The sequence below is a fragment of the Limulus polyphemus genome, unplaced genomic scaffold (assembly GCF_000517525.1).
Source record: "Limulus polyphemus unplaced genomic scaffold, Limulus_polyphemus-2.1.2 Scaffold3317, whole genome shotgun sequence".
Lineage (NCBI taxonomy): Eukaryota > Metazoa > Arthropoda > Merostomata > Xiphosura > Limulidae > Limulus > Limulus polyphemus.
This window is the reverse complement of record NW_013668927.1, coordinates 82,442-88,650: the sequence shown is the minus strand read 5'-3', so window position 1 is coordinate 88,650 and position 6,209 is coordinate 82,442. Positions and strand designations below refer to the sequence as shown.

General features: G+C 34.7%; 1 protein-coding gene across 5 annotated transcripts in view; it reads right to left on the bottom strand.

The window, feature by feature from the left end:
• LOC106469123 (myocyte-specific enhancer factor 2C-like) overlaps nucleotides 1-6,209 on the bottom strand; it is an 87,343-nt gene that overhangs the window by 31,008 nt on the left and 50,126 nt on the right. The window contains exon 1 of one of the 5 annotated variants that reach the window (XM_013929580.2): nucleotides 5,567-5,657. The exons of the other annotated variants lie outside the window; for them this stretch is intronic. The gene's annotated coding sequence lies outside the window, so the exon portion shown is untranslated. Of the gene's footprint in view, nucleotides 1-5,566; nucleotides 5,658-6,209 lie in introns of those variants that run through there. 5 annotated transcript variants of the gene reach the window in all.

The window sequence follows — 6,209 nt, the reverse complement described above, 5'->3', positions numbered from 1 at the left end:
AAAAAAAAAAAAAAAAAATTACTCCATATTTTCACAAAAACGCTCATGTGCCATTCATCCACCACAAACCGAAGTTCGTAACTATTACTGTCTTGTTATGGTTTAGGTTTGTAATACATCACATAATTTTCGGACACCTTGGATAATAATAAAACATTAAAGAAAGTATAAGACTATACAATACTTCAAGAACACGTTTTGTGTGTTTCAGAATTTTCACGCAAAGCTACACAAGGGTTATCTATGCATAGCCGTTCCTAATTTTAAACTGATAAACCACAGGAAAGACAGTTAGTTAACAACAATCACTGAAAACTCTTGGTAAACTATTATGTGACTGAATAGTGGGATTTGACCGTCACTCTTATAACGTACTCGTGGCTCCAAAATGAAAAAGAAAAATGCGTTTTTGTGGCAACGGATCGCTAACTGTGAATTTCCGGATTCACAGTCCAAGCAGCTTATCGTTAGGCTACGTCAGGCTCCTACCAAAAGGTTATTTTTGTTAATAACAAAAGGGTAATAAGGCGAAGAAACAAAATATTTCTACATTAATTATTTGAACGAAGTATTTGATCAAAATATCTAATATATATGCAATACTGATTAAAATATGAATGAAATTATGTACATTGTTCTTCACGTAAACATCTTATTCCAAAAACAACAAACATTTTTTTACTCCATATTATTACAGCAATTAACAGAGAACTAATGTCTCGGCTCCTCAAACAGCTGCGGTCATATATGTTGCCTCTGGTTTAGAAATTAATAAAAGGGGAATTTGGATAATTTCTACTTAAACACTAGTTTTATCAGCTTGTTCCCTGGTGTCATAAGAGCGCAAACTTACACGTAATGACTGTTTTTGTTTTTCTAAGTGAATTCCTTACCAAGTTCAACAGAATTAACAAGGGTCCTAATTATGCAAACAATTCTACAAACGTGTATTTCTATTTACAATGGTGAAATATATTTTATCGTTACGTTTTATTGGTAACAATTCAAAAAGAACTAAATGAACACATTTAAAAAAAACTACAGCTTAATGATTGATTTCAGCTTATAGTTGTGTATATTTTTAAGTACTTGCTACACGCCTGTTTATGTAAGCGTACTCCGCAACTTTCCCTCTGACTCCCTGAATTACTCGCTGTGTTGCATAAATATCTCGACTTTGTAATTTATTATTCTCGGTAGATTGCGCTGATTTTATTTCATTTGTTTATCTGTTTTACATAAAACCTAAATTTGTTTAAAAAAAACAACAACTAACGACCTGGAAGTGGAAGTGCCGCGCGCTGGTTTGATTTGTAACGTTTTGTTGGTTTATTTAACATGGTTATTTATTCAAGTTTGTACGTATGTGTTAAAACCGTCAATAGCACGCACTACAAAAGAAAAGCCAATATTGAAATTCGTTTTAATGTCAGCTAAGATGTACCGAATATAATATGAATGGCCTTGGTTAGTCGTAGGCTCATCAACGTACATTACAATTTTATTTTCTCGTTTCGAATCATTCTGCGGTCTCTTAAGGGACCGCAGAATGATTCAAAACGTAACTAAAACTACATTAAGTTCTCTACTCTTCTGTGTGCGTGGGTTTACTTACCGTAACTGAAATCTTTAGAAGTGTTATTCGTGTGGAATTTTACTGGAAGGATTTTAAGTGTTTTACTGAAAGAACCTTAAGTGTTAAGGGACCGCAGAATGATTCAAAACGTAACTAAAACTACATTAAGTTCTCTACTCTTCTGTGTGCGTGGGTTTACTTACCGTAACTGAAATCTTTAGAAGTGTTATTCGTGTGGAATTTTACTGGAAGGATTTTAAGTGTTTAATTTTTTTTTTGCTTTACCTATTATAATTTATGTATATATATTGCCTATATATATCGGGTATATAAGATCTTTCATCACACATTTCTTTATCGTACTGAGACTACTAGTTGTTCAAAAATCTGTTGTGGAGAGTCTCGATATTAATATGTATCTCATCGGCTGGAACACTGACATCCCCCCCCCCCCCACACACACATACACACCGTTATAAAAGTAAGATACCAAATGTGTGGAAAATTTTCAGATTCAAAAGAGCTGAGGGATTATTTTCAAAATCCCACAAAAACATCGGCAAGTTTACAGAATAGGTTGGATCCGATCAATGCTGTGAGTAAGGCGCACACTGAGAACCTCACTTTTTTTTCATGTAACAGAACTTAAAGTAGCGTCTCGTATATAGCATGGGCTGTTTTCAGCGCAATCTTTGACCTTCTTCATGGGATCATCGTGTATGACCCTACGATATTTTTAAAATTACCCTGTTTAAAGCATTAAACTAGAAAAGTTTTGTCCGAAACAGTTAAACGTTTCGTATTATAAAATGTTAAAACATACAAGTGTTTGCACACTTCCTCAGAAGATGATTAATTTTGCACATTAACTTCTCGGGTGATCATGAAAATCCTTAAGAAACATTGATAAACATTTACGGATTTCCTGAGCAATAAGCATGTATTTAGTGTAATGTGTTTCAAATTTCATTTTGAACGACGTCAAGAAGAATGCTAATTAGATGAACAGGGGCAATATATTTATTTTACAAACTAACGAGTTACTCCAATAAGAACGATTCTGTACATACAAAAATAACCATCTTCAAACAAAACTAAATCAGCTGAATTAAGGTGATAAATATGGTAAAAATAAGTTTTAGGATATTTATAATTTTAGTTCAGTTTTATGCCTTTTCAAAGCATCAACCAATTACAGTAGATTGATCCTTAGAGTATTATGTTATTAATGACGTAAAGTGTTAACTGTCCATTCTTTTGCTGATCCCGTAACAGTTTGAAAACACGACTAGAAATATTAAACAGGAAATACCCCCCCTCCCAAACCACAAGAAACAAAAGCTTTTTGGATTAGAATGTGTTGAAAATTGATGCCACATTTAAGAAGGTAACCGTTCGATAGAAGGGTGAATGCAACAGTTAAATAATAGTAATTGTATCAACAATATTAACCTGATGATGACAAAACCTTGTCGAAACATTGTTCATTTGTTGTTATGTTAAGACTAGGATGAAATAGAATAAATAAGAGTTGGCCTGCGGTGGTCAGTCGGTCATCATCCACCCATTCAAGCCGTCTCCAACCATTATTAACAAATAAGGTTTTAATCTTACATTTTTTCCATATTTTCATTGTAGTTTAAAAGAATTGTCTATTTGATTGTATATTGTTTTGAAAACAAACAAACAAACCAAAAAGACACATTCACTCGATAGCTGCTTTGCCCCATATGCATCAGTTCAGCTTCAAAATAATGTTATGCTATCGGCTATGATTTAATTCGCGTGAACACCTGAAACAAGCACCGTGTGACGACAAGTTGATCAAGCATAACATAACAGAACTTGGTGGCGAGATCACGCACTCTGTTCATCTTAAGTGTGTTTGCAGTGGTGGTATTAGCGCTTATCGGAATTTTTCGAAACCAAAAACTGCAATAGAACAAAACTCCAGTGATAGCGACGGTCTTGTGTGTGAGGGGAGGTGGAATAAATATAAGGCCGCTACCGATTTACCGAAATAAACAATGTTGATGCCACAAACATTCAAATGTGTACATTATCCAAACGCTGCCTCCTTACGTAATTCAATAGCATCACACATGCAGGAAGTCTTTTTTTTTTACCATAAAATGTACACGCCACGAATTTTTACAAACAATTGCAATTCATAACAAAATATAAAAATATCCGCAAGTAACTTTTAAGAACTCTACTTTCTCTGTACTAATATCACATATTTATTGTCGAGATGCAAGTTACTCAGGCTCATCAACAGAAAGATTTTTTTCTCATGTGGCCTTTAGTAACATGTACAAGCTCTTAATGTACCTTCGTACCTCGTAATGAATCTCACATGACATAAAAAAATTAACTCTAACAGCGAAGAGAAACTTGCTGTTGCCTCAAACACTTCATATAAGTTGTCCTAATTAAACACACGTATTCAGAAGCACACAAAATATTTTGCTATTAGTTATATCTCTGCTAATTTTTCTAAAATGTATATCTCACTATAACTTGACAAAAAATAAAATTATCCATTTACCCTAAAACATACTACTTAATATTTTATTTGGCTAAATGATGATTAAAGTAGGGATAATACAAAGCTGCGATAAACAATTAATTATGATCTCAAATTCGAAGACCAGAAAAAATGAAATTTAAAATTTACACATTTCTTGTTCCTACACTTAACATTTTGTTTTTCATTATTCCATCTCTAAGAGTAAATGCAATCTGAACACGGATCTGGCTCTAACAATACATCAATCCCCACGCATGGATAAACTTAACACCCCAAGGTATAGAGCCGAAAGTCTATCGACATCGCCTCACTCAAAAAAAATCTTTGGCCTATTTTCGGAAAATCGGGTTACGCAGGTCCTTGCCATTTTAGCTTTAAGGCTTGTTTGGGTTTGATTTCATTAAGCCTAACTCGTTGGACGAGCTTTACCGTGAACAGTGAGCTCGAGTCAGGCTATCGTCAAACGGTAATTTGGAAGTGAACGGTCGATTATCTAGGTCAACACGGGAAGGTCAGGCCAAAATAATGAGGTCAATGCTGGATTCATACAGCATTGTAACTTATAAATTCTAAAGTTCACAACAACATTTAACTTCACGATAGCTGTCTGTAAGGGAATGATTCAGCAGGTGAATAAAATTCATCGATATTAACAATTGAACATCTGATGGTTCTTATCAAAAGTAAACGAAAGGCTATGCAGTAACAAGTGGAGAATCAATTACAAAATAGGTAGGTATAAGTAGAATATTACTTGAACTTAACCTTGGATGTTCGTCTATCGGTAAATTGGAAATCTAAATGACCACAATCAAAATGTTAGATCTTCAATGATCAGTCAGGTACAGAAGACACGCGTGTTAAAGAAGTACGTGTGATAGAAATATGAGTAAAGGTTCTTTGATTTTGGATGCTCTGTAGCATAAACTTAGCAACAACTAAACAGGCTATACTTATTTTAACAATCTTAAATCTCAGTAGCAAATACGACCTAACCTAACCTAACCAATCCGTGTGATAGAAATATGAGTAAAGGTTCTTTGATTTTGGATGCTCTGTAGCATAAACTTAGCAACAACTAAACAGGCTATACTTATTTTAACAATCTTGAATCTCAGTAGCAAATACGACATAAAAATATCTTTTGTGGGCAGCAATTTGCTTAACAGTTATCGCACGTTGGATATGACGACATAATTTCTCATTTTATAAAGCACCACAGTACTGGAAGGCACTAACTTTCTTCCAGTAATCGCAGTACTTATGAAGGAAAGAAATATTAACATGCTTTGGCCCCTGCGGCCATATCTATACATAAACGTACAAAAAGAAAGTATCCGTAACAACCACTATCGGTAATCTCATTTTTTATTCTATTGCTAAACGGGTTTTTGGGGGACGCTGTTAGGGAAGAATGCTCAAAATAGCAAAGAAGAAAAGCACCAAAAATAGTACCTTACCTCCATTCACAGCAACAACTGGCCGGCAGACTCTGCGGGCATCCACAAAGTACACCAGGCATGTGAGCTTTGAGACATGCGCCCTCGGGCAGAACACGTCACTTTCCGATTAGCCAATAGCAAAAGAGTGTCGCCATAAAAGTTGAGACACGAACCACGTGCACGAACGCAGCGTCAGGGGAAGCAAAAGCACGTCTTGTACCTTATCGTGACGCTAGGCCCAAAGACACTACTCGTTAAGATCCTTTGAGACCTATTTTGCTATCCAAACATGATTTCTACGTACCACGATGACGTCAGTGAAATATAACTACACTACATGCATATGCTATTGTAATTTGTTTTATGCATTACACGATACTAATTTTATACGATCTAAAAATAAGATATTAAAAAATTAGCATTAAACCGGTGACATTAAAAATCTCGTATATTTTGATTTTCAACTAATGACACAGCAAATTCGATGACGAGGAACCCACTTTGAGACTAATAATGGCTGGAGACGGCTTAAATGGGTAATGAAGAAAAACTTTAATATAAGTTTAACATGACAGCAAATGTACAACGTTTCGACAAGGTTTTGTCATCATCTTGTCGAAACGTTGTACTTTTGCTGTCATGTTAAACTTATATTAAAGTT